The sequence below is a fragment of the Alosa alosa genome, chromosome 22 (assembly GCF_017589495.1).
Source record: "Alosa alosa isolate M-15738 ecotype Scorff River chromosome 22, AALO_Geno_1.1, whole genome shotgun sequence".
NCBI lineage: Eukaryota > Metazoa > Chordata > Actinopteri > Clupeiformes > Clupeidae > Alosa > Alosa alosa.
The window spans coordinates 27,112,759-27,122,083 of record NC_063210.1 but is presented as its reverse complement, the minus strand read 5'-3'; the positions used below and the strand labels follow the sequence as shown (position 1 = coordinate 27,122,083).

The 9,325-nt window shown below is 40.0% G+C and overlaps 1 long non-coding RNA gene across 1 annotated transcript; it reads right to left on the bottom strand.

The window, feature by feature from the left end:
• Positions 1-1,478: 1,478 nt before the first annotated feature.
• LOC125288061 lies at positions 1,479-3,489 on the bottom strand. Its single transcript, XR_007192433.1, has 3 exons — positions 3,360-3,489; positions 2,480-2,533; positions 1,479-1,620 (listed from the first exon to the last, which is right to left on the bottom strand). It is a non-coding gene; the product is annotated as an uncharacterized LOC125288061 (long non-coding RNA).
• Positions 3,490-9,325: the final 5,836 nt, after the last annotated feature.

Sequence of the window (9,325 nt, the reverse complement as noted above, 5' to 3'; positions counted from 1 at the left end):
TTAAAAATGGCTTTAATGCATGATTTAAATTATAATTCTTATTTGGAATTAATCAGCCACTCAACCAGGGGCAGTGTGTGTGTGTTCTGATTCAAGTAGATCACTTTATTGTCCCCGTGGGGCATTTGGGTTTGCGGCACAGTCGCAAGGCACTTCATGACAGGACATCAGACGTGTGACACAAACAAATAGTCCATACATCAGACACCGACAGACATAACATGTAGACCATGCATCACACACTCTGGTCAGAGTGATTCTTAAACTCCATCCTAGAATTCATCTTCTTCCGGACCATGTCTCCAGTCTTTAGTTTATAAAATAAGAAATAACTTGGCAAGTATCTATGTAATTACTTTTCTAAAATTAGTGACACACAACTATTCCACCAGGGGGAGTTCCACAGATTACAGACTCTGCCATTTCAAGAGCTGTAAGGGGAAGTGCTCTTTCCTATACTCGGCAGCTGAATGACCTCCCGACCTCAAACTGTTAAGCCCCTCCTACTTTAATTTTAAATAAAAATATTTATTTCAACAAAAAAATGGTTATCAAACTCATAAACAAATCAAAAGATCCTTGAAGTACTAGGAATACTGTACAGTATGTTTGTTAGTCTGCTTGTCTGTCTGTCTTAGCTCTTGTTTTTTTGTATTTGTTTGTTTTGAATATTAGTTGACCCTTTTGCCTTTAATGTTTTAGTCCCTGTGCTGTTAGCCCCCTTCCATCCTAAGGACCACAATTGGGCTTTATTGTGTTTTTATAGCCTTTTAAACACTTTATGTTGATTGTTGTTCAATAGTTTTCAATCAATCAATCAAAACCCTAGCGTCGGCTCTGACTTCCTCCCAGACTACTGAACCAAAGCTGACTCTGTGTCTCTTTCTCTCATGATGTGACACCCCCCCCCCCCCTCTGTGACAGTGCTGTTGTCTTGAAAACAGAAAGACAAACATCAGATGTTTGAATAAACAATGTAAAGCACATTTGACAAAACACGTTTCTTTGGCTATAGTGTATATATGCCTGTTTTTATTGTTTGCACACTGAGGACTGTATTTATCTTTACATTGCGAAATCACTCAATCCATTTCCAAATATTGGGTTTTGCACAGGAAAACAGAACAGAACATTATATAGTATATACGTATGTGAAAACATCAGGGATCAATTGGTTAATCATGGGTGTAGTATTTATTAAGATAACCTAGTGCCTTGAAATTGCAAAGAGCAGACATTATCAGAGATTTCTGTCTAAAGTAGAGAAATTGTGTTTTGTGTTTCGTAAATCAAATGATGTAGTTTTTGAGGCTGACCATGTACGTGCGTATGGTTATGCAAATCTGTTTTGGTCCTTGAGTGTAAGGTTTTGCTAGCAGTGGAATGGAGATGTGGTGTTTGAGTGAAGTTTCAGAAATTGTGTGACATGTAAAGAAATACAATTGGGCACTGGAAGCCCAGATCAGCAGCTCGGTGACATGTGACAGCCACATATCCTTATACAAGTTATCAGTCCGGAGATCCTGAGCAATCTTGCAAGGTGGTGATGGCTGTGTCTTGTAGCATTATGGGATGCATATTCTGTTGTCCTCAGTCAGTTCTTCTCCAGCTCATAGAGACCTGGGATAGAAGATGGTTCAGCACAATTTTACTGTAGCACTGTTTTACTTTAGCACTGTTTTTAAGGCATTGCAGTGGAGTGGTTAAGCTCAAACTGTCATAAGAACGGATCCTTTTATGGTAAAATCATCAAATGTGGAAGAGAAACTCACAACGTGGATCTGATCATTTTAGGATTAGGATCTAGTTTGTTAACTACAACAGTCATGGTTTTGTCATAACTCCCTCTATGCATTTTGAATAGCTCATGAAACTTAAGGGGGGAGGGGGGGGCAAGGATGGTTTTGGCTCTGTCTATGTCAATGAAAATGAAAGTCAAATGAAACCCTTGGCACAACAACAACCCAAACAACATTGTTGGGATTCTGATCTCTTGATTAATAATTCAAATGAAACAGCTCTAACTGGTCTCCGAGATGTGGGAAGACATTGTGTACTGCTGGCTAGAGCACATGTTCATGAGTGTGTGGAGTGTGGGCACACTGAAAAAAAGTGTGTATATTCTGACTGCATATATTCTGATCACACTATATAAACTTACATCCAGTACGGTTTAGTATCACAGGGGCCAAATTGTATATATTTTCTATTTTTAATTAATTACATTTTTAAATAATATTTAAAAAATATATTTAATGTTTATGAGTAGACCTATGTTAATTCCTGCTTTCAATTCCTTTTCACCAAACAAAACTGGCTGCCATGGCCCCCAGGGACCAAATCCGAGGCGCTTGTATGATTCTTAATCTGATCCGGCCCCCTTTGTGAGTTGTTATACCAAATGTGATCAAGGCTTAAGGATACTTGGGGTATTGGTAAAAAGAGATTAGGTGGGTCTTGAAATTCGGAAATAAAATACCTGGGTTTTCTCCATTCTCCTCCAGACCTGGGTTTTCTCCATTCTCCTCCAGACCTGGGAGAGAAAGATGATTAATCACAGTATTACAACCTCAGCAGTGTTTTGCATTTGATTCCCAAAGATTGGGTGCGACTAGGGTGTCATTTCCATGACACCAAAAAGGAGGACACTTTGCGGCACTTAGTGAGGGAAGAATAATTACATAGGACTCTGGTGTAGGCCTACTCCAAACTACAATACAATTTGATCCATGATATATCATGATGTATCTCTAATAATGAAAAATATTCCTGGAAAGGATAAAATAGTTTGTTCACAGTATCTGTATTTATTCAATACGCTGGGGTGTTCAAAAACTGACCAGATGAACCTGCTGTGCAAAGTGCACAGTGCCACAAAGCAAAGGCCGAACATTTCAGGACTGAAAATGTGCAAATTAAGTTCACATAAAAATACATGAATGCCAAAAATACACATTTCAGTTCTTAACAAGCATAAAGAACTTGTTTTATGTAAACAACAAAAGAGAGTATGAAAAAAACACCATTAACATTCAACTGCTCAAATAGTCAAGTGTTTATACAGTGATTCAGTCTATTGGGGACTTGTCTGCAGCGTCTTCGTCTTTGTGTGTGTGCAGCAGTCCACCTGTATTTTTAAACAATTTAAGTTCCTGTCCTCAGTTTCCTGTTCTCCAATTTAGCTTTAGCAAACTCCACCTTCACCCTCTGCAGCAGTTCAGGAGACAACACCTCTAGGGTCAGCTCCAGGTTAAAGGAAATTTTGTTCCAGTTTTTAAAAAAAAAAAAAATCAAAAGAAAATACACAAAAACAAAACGAGTCTGCTTCTCTGACTGACGTCTATAAAGCCTACCTTTACCTTGTACTTGCAAAGGTCAGTGCCTTTTGGGAAATTATCAGGTTTGAAGCTTTATGCGTCAGTGAAGTCTGGCATACCAAGAGAAGACCTCTCCTGGACCACCAACTCTGCATCACTGGCGAAGAGAGCTCAGCGCCGCCTGTACTTCCTGCGGAAACTCAGGCGAGCAAGGGCTCCACCAGCCATCATGACCACATTCTACCGAGGCACCATTGAGAGCATCCTCTCCAGCTGTATCGCTGTGTGGGGAAGCTGCACTGAATACAACAGGAAAGCCCTGCAGCGCATAGTGAACACAGCTGGAAGGATTATTGGTGCTTCACTCCCCTCCCTGAAGGACATTTACACCACCCACCTCACCCGCAAGGCGACCAAAATTGTGAGTGATGCAAGTCACCCCCTCACAATCTGTTTGATCTACTGCCCTCTGGGAAGAGGTACAGAAGCCTCCGCGCCCCGCACTACCAGACTCACCAACAGCTTCATATACCAAGCTGTAAGGATGCTGAACTCTCTCCCTCCTCTCCCCCCCACCCTCAGCTACATAACATCCTGGACATTGGACCCACAATGGTCACCTGCACTACTCCACTTGCACACTTGCACACTTGTACACTTTACAACTTGTTGTTGTTGTCCTGAAAACACAACACTTCTGCTGCTCTTACATAACTTGCACCACTATGCCACTTTCTTTCTTACTTAGGTCAAACAGAACTACCCAGGCCTTTTATTGGCCTGACTTTGCACTAGTATTTTATTGACTGTCTATGCACAATTTCAACCAAATTTTGCTGCTCTTATTTTTTTCATTATTATATGTGCCCTCTTATTTACTTATTTACTTACTTTTTTGTTTACTTGAATGTTATGTTTGTCTGTGGACTTAAATTAGTAAAATATGTCTTGTCTTCACCGTGGGATAGTGAGAAACGTAATTTCGATGTCTGGAACATGTGAAGAAATTGACAATAAAGCAGACTTTGACTTTGACTTTGAAGAACCAAACTAACGAGTAGAACACGTTTTTAACGGTGTCATTTTGGCTACTTTGACATATAAACAAACATGACTGGATGAATTGTAATGAAAACACCCACAGCCGAGAGCCCAGCCCACACGTACGCCACTACATATTCTCCCTTCTCACTTCTTCAGTTCAGTCAACAAACTGCTCAAAGTCCCCAGCCCACACGTACACCACTACATATTCTCCCTTCTCACTTCTTCAGTTCAGTCAACAAACTGCTCAAAGTCCTGTCTTACTTGAGCGAGTATCCAACTGCCCATCGGGAGACGTCTAGGTATGGTACGGGGCTCGCAGTCATGAGGAGATACTTCAGGAGACAACTCCACAGACACGGGATAGGACAGGATTCGTGTGAGCTTTCTCAAGGACATCTTCAAGAAAGAAAAAGAACATATATGAGTACATTATGCTTTTTGTCTTTTGCAGCTGATTGAAAAAAATCTCAGTTTAAGAGACTTGTGATGAGTGGCAGATCAGCAGCTGCAGGCTTGTACGCGGACACTTGGGGTTCAGGTAGGAAGAGATTAGGTGCTTAAACTTCTTAAATACAAGTTTACAGTGCTGGTGAAAGCAGCCTTGTAGGTTTTCAAAGTGTAGCCTAGTTTGATGTAATCCAAGAGGAGAGGCAAATAACTGAGCTGAAAGAACATTTTGAAATGTGCTCTCTTCCTTGTTTGTTCTTATAATATAGCTACATTTTAAACGTACATAGTAAACAATATTTTGACATATTTCACATTGTAACTTAATTCGGCTCAACATCTTATTCATCCATTCTTTTACCCCTTATTTCTCCAAAAGGGGGTTTGGAGAAATAGGTCAGAATTTGGCAATATCCAAGAACAATAAGAACTGATTTATCCTGTGAGATATAGAAAAGACAAGACATTTCCCCAAGAGTACCACCAGATAGCCTTGAGTGACACTCAGCTCAGCCAATCGCTGCTGCTGGCTGCTCTCATCTGTGATTAGAGGGATGCAACATCCCACACGTATTGTAGTGTGTGTGTGTAAGTGTGTTGTATTGTAGTGTGTGTGTGTAAGTGTGTTGTATTGTAGTGTAGGTGTGTTGTATTGTAGTTTGTGTGTGTGTGTAGGTGTGTTGTATTGTAGTTTGTGTGTGTGTGTAGGTGTGTTGTATTGTAGTTTGTGTAGGTGTGTTGTATTGTAATTTGTGTAGGTGTGTTGTATTGTAGTTTTTGTGCGTGTGTAGGTGTGTTGTATTGTAATGTGTGTGTGTCTATCGGTGTGTTGCCTTCATTGTTAATGTAATTAGTGTCTACACGGACCCGGTTGGGTGTTGCACTAGTGAATCAGCACGTTACAATGTGCAAGGATTTATGTTTGTGTTAAAATTATTATTATTGGGAAAAGATATTCAGTGTCGGAGTGAAGATGTAAGGAGCAGAATATAACAGAAGATGCCGATACAACACCGTTAACACTCAAATTAAATATGAGCTTACTAAAGAGCCGTCTGTGCATACGGTCCTTTGGTGGGCCATAGTTAGAGTCCCACACTTGCCCTTTTGAGTCACTTTGCTTCAGCATCTGCTAAACACCAGACAACTTTACACTTTACAACTTCCACATACTGTAGCATCATTAATAATTAAACAAGACTTTTCATGCAATTTCTGAAATGATTGTACATCATTTGCTTTTGCAAAAGTTGCTCCGTTAGTTAGCAGTCATGCTATCGATACTAAGAGTAGCTCGGTTAGTTAGCAGTCATGCTATCGATGCCAAAAGCTGCTCCGTTTATTAGGAGTCGCGCTATTGAGTAAGCCACATGTAGCTGTATTAGTTGGAATGTCATGCTGTGGTTATGAGTCATGCTATCGAGTATAAAAAGAGTAGCTGCATTAGTTAGAATGTCATGATATGGAGCTTGCGTACCTTGGTTACCATTCACGTTATCGCATAAACCAGAACTATCTCCGGTAGTTAGCAGTCCAACTTTCGATAGTTCTTAAAATGTACAGTCATGTAAACTCATTATTTGCGTTATGATACAACTAATCACAATATGCAGTACAAATTACCTTTATAGAATCACAGAATGACTTACATTCCACGTCCACGAGGATGCAACCTGGAAACTGAATGTGCGCTGAATGAATGTGCGTCATGACGTTGACATCACAACGTCAATCGTCACAAACGTTGAATAACAAATGAAGTATATTGATTGTTTATAGTTGTTTGTTAGGATCCCCCACTGTGTGCCACCTGTATGGCATAATTTGAGACCTCTATACTTCTAAAGGTCTAGGTAGGGCCGAACAGGAGCAAAATTCAAGCTCAGAAATTAAATACGGACAGTCCAGTAGGTGCATTGTACAGATACAGCAGCAGCCATAACATCACCACCTGGCAATGGACCTTGTGCACGGACGGCCCTTAAGCCAGCTCATTTGTTTCCAGTAGAGCCAGGTGTGTTGTATTGTAGTGTGTGTGTGTGTGTAGGTGTGTTGTATTGTAGTGTGTGTGTGTGTAGGTGTGTTGTATTGTAGTGTGTGTGTGTGTAGGTGTGTTGTATTGTAGTGTGTGTGTGTATGTGTGTTGTATTGTAGTGTGTGTGTGTATGTGTTGTATTGTAGTGTGTGTGTGTAAGTGTGTTGTATTGTAGTGTGTGTGTGTAGGTGTGTTGTATTGTAGTTTGTGTGTGTGTAGGTGTGTTGTATTGTAGTTTGTGTGTGTGTGTAGGTGTGTTGTATTGTAGTGTGTGTGTGTGTGTGTGTTGTATTGTAGTTTGTGTGTGTGTGTGTGTGTGTTTGGTGTGTGTGTGTGTGTAGGTGTGTTGTGTGTGTGTGTGTGTGTTTGTAGTGTGTGTGTGTGTAAGTGTGTGTTATATTGTAGTGTGTGTGTGTAGGTGTGTTGTATTGTAGTTTGTGTGTGTGTGTAGGTGTGTTGTATTGTAGTTTGTGTGTGTGTGTGTAGGTGTGTTGTATTGTAGTTTGTGTAGGTGTGTAGGTGTGTTGTATTGTAGTTTGTGTGTGTGTGTGTAGGTGTGTTGTATTGTAGTGTGTGTGTGTGTGTGTAGGTGTGTTGTATTGTAGTTTGTGTAGGTGTGTTGTATTGTAGTTTGTGTAGGTGTGTAGGTGTGTTGTATTGTAGTTTGTGTGTGTGTGTGTGGGTGTGTTGTATTGTAGTGTGTGTGTAGGTGTGTTGTATTGTAGTGTGTGTGTGTAAGTGTGTTGTATTGTAGTGTGTGTGTGTGTAAGTGTGTTGTATTGTAGTGTGTGTGTGTAGGTGTGTTGTATTGTAGTTTGTGTGTGTGTGTAGGTGTGTTGTATTGTAGTTTGTGTGTGTGTGTGTAGGTGTGTTGTATTGTAGTTTGTGTAGGTGTGTAGGTGTGTTGTATTGTAGTGTGTGTGTGTGTGTGTAGGTGTGTTGTATTGTAGTTTGTGTAGGTGTGTTGTATTGTAATTTGTGTAGGTGTGTTGTATTGTAGTTTGTGTGCGTGTGTAGGTGTGTTGTATTGTAGTGTGTGTGTGTCTATCGGTGTGTTGCCTTTATTGTTAATGTAATTAGTGTCTACACGGACCCGGTTGGGTGTTGCACTAGTGAATCAGCACGTTACAATGTGCAAGGATTTATGTTTGTAACTAGATGTACCGCGATAGCGGTACAAAATATGACCGCCGCCAGTCCTGTACATCCGCTCACAAAAATAAATCACACTTCAATTTGTCTCCATATTTTACTCCATCCCCCACTCTTGAAACTTTTGTGTATGCTTGTTTGGCATGCCTGAGTGTGTGTGTGCGGGGCTGCACAGAAAGTACCCTACTGGTGCTGAAAAGGTGAATAGATTGTAGAATAGCCAAAGAAGATGTAGAATTGTTATAAAACCTTTAAAATCTCTAAACAATCACAAGTAGGGCAGTTCATCACAGTTCATCCATTGCAACTGGATTGATGAAAGGTCACTTACACCTGTAGGCTACATTGTATTTGGGAAAAGCAAAAGGTATCAGCATAATGTTATTTATTTATTTATTTTTTTTTATGTATTTATAAACAAAAACATCTCTGTCAGTTCCATGCCGCTTTTCAACAGCTATCAAAAACAAAGGTCATTTTTGGATGGATGGATTTTTTGTGAATGTTTCTTCTTCTACATAAGATTTTAGTCATCTTTAGTTCATGTAATAATTTTATTGTCAATGCACAAATTAAGTAACAGTAGTCTGAAACGCTATTGTTAATGCACAAATTAAGTAACAGTAGCCTAGTCTGAAACGAAGTGCTGTTTTACATCTAACCAGTGGTGCAAATAACTGACATGTCCAAATGGGCCTTGATGAAATGCGCCGCTAGACTGTTCATACACATTTTAACGGGCCAACGTTGAAGAGCTTTTGTCCGCTATTGTTAGTGCAAATATAGGCTGATTCATGTTCCCTTGCATTGTTTAACTGAGGTCCATGGCTAGTCTGGCTTTCATCAGACCAAGCTCAATCTTTTAAGAAATCAAAAATAAATAGCGGGCAGATCAGGCTGGGTTCACCCAGCCTAGTCCATAGGCACCGATATTGTTTAATTTTCCGATTGAGATATACACGCCTGGCTATTCTAAATGCAAAAATGCATCAGGGAGTTATGACAAAACGGTAACTAACAAACTAGATCCTAATAGAAAGTTGTTAGCTTCCCTAAGCTACAGGTAGGATTATATAGTAGGCCTATTGACAACATAAATTGTCAATAGGCTATGCTGGCTTACACAAATAAAATCTCCTTTGAAACCAATGGCTTACGCCTTTACAGTATCAAGCGGACTTAAACTGTCATATCGCGGGCTTAAAAGTTGTAATAACATTCACGCAGCTCCATGAGTCAATGAAAGCAAAATGAAGTAGCCACTTCTAAATGGGACCTACTACACAGTAGCTTAAGGTGTTTTGCTAAAACAGCCATAATGAAATGA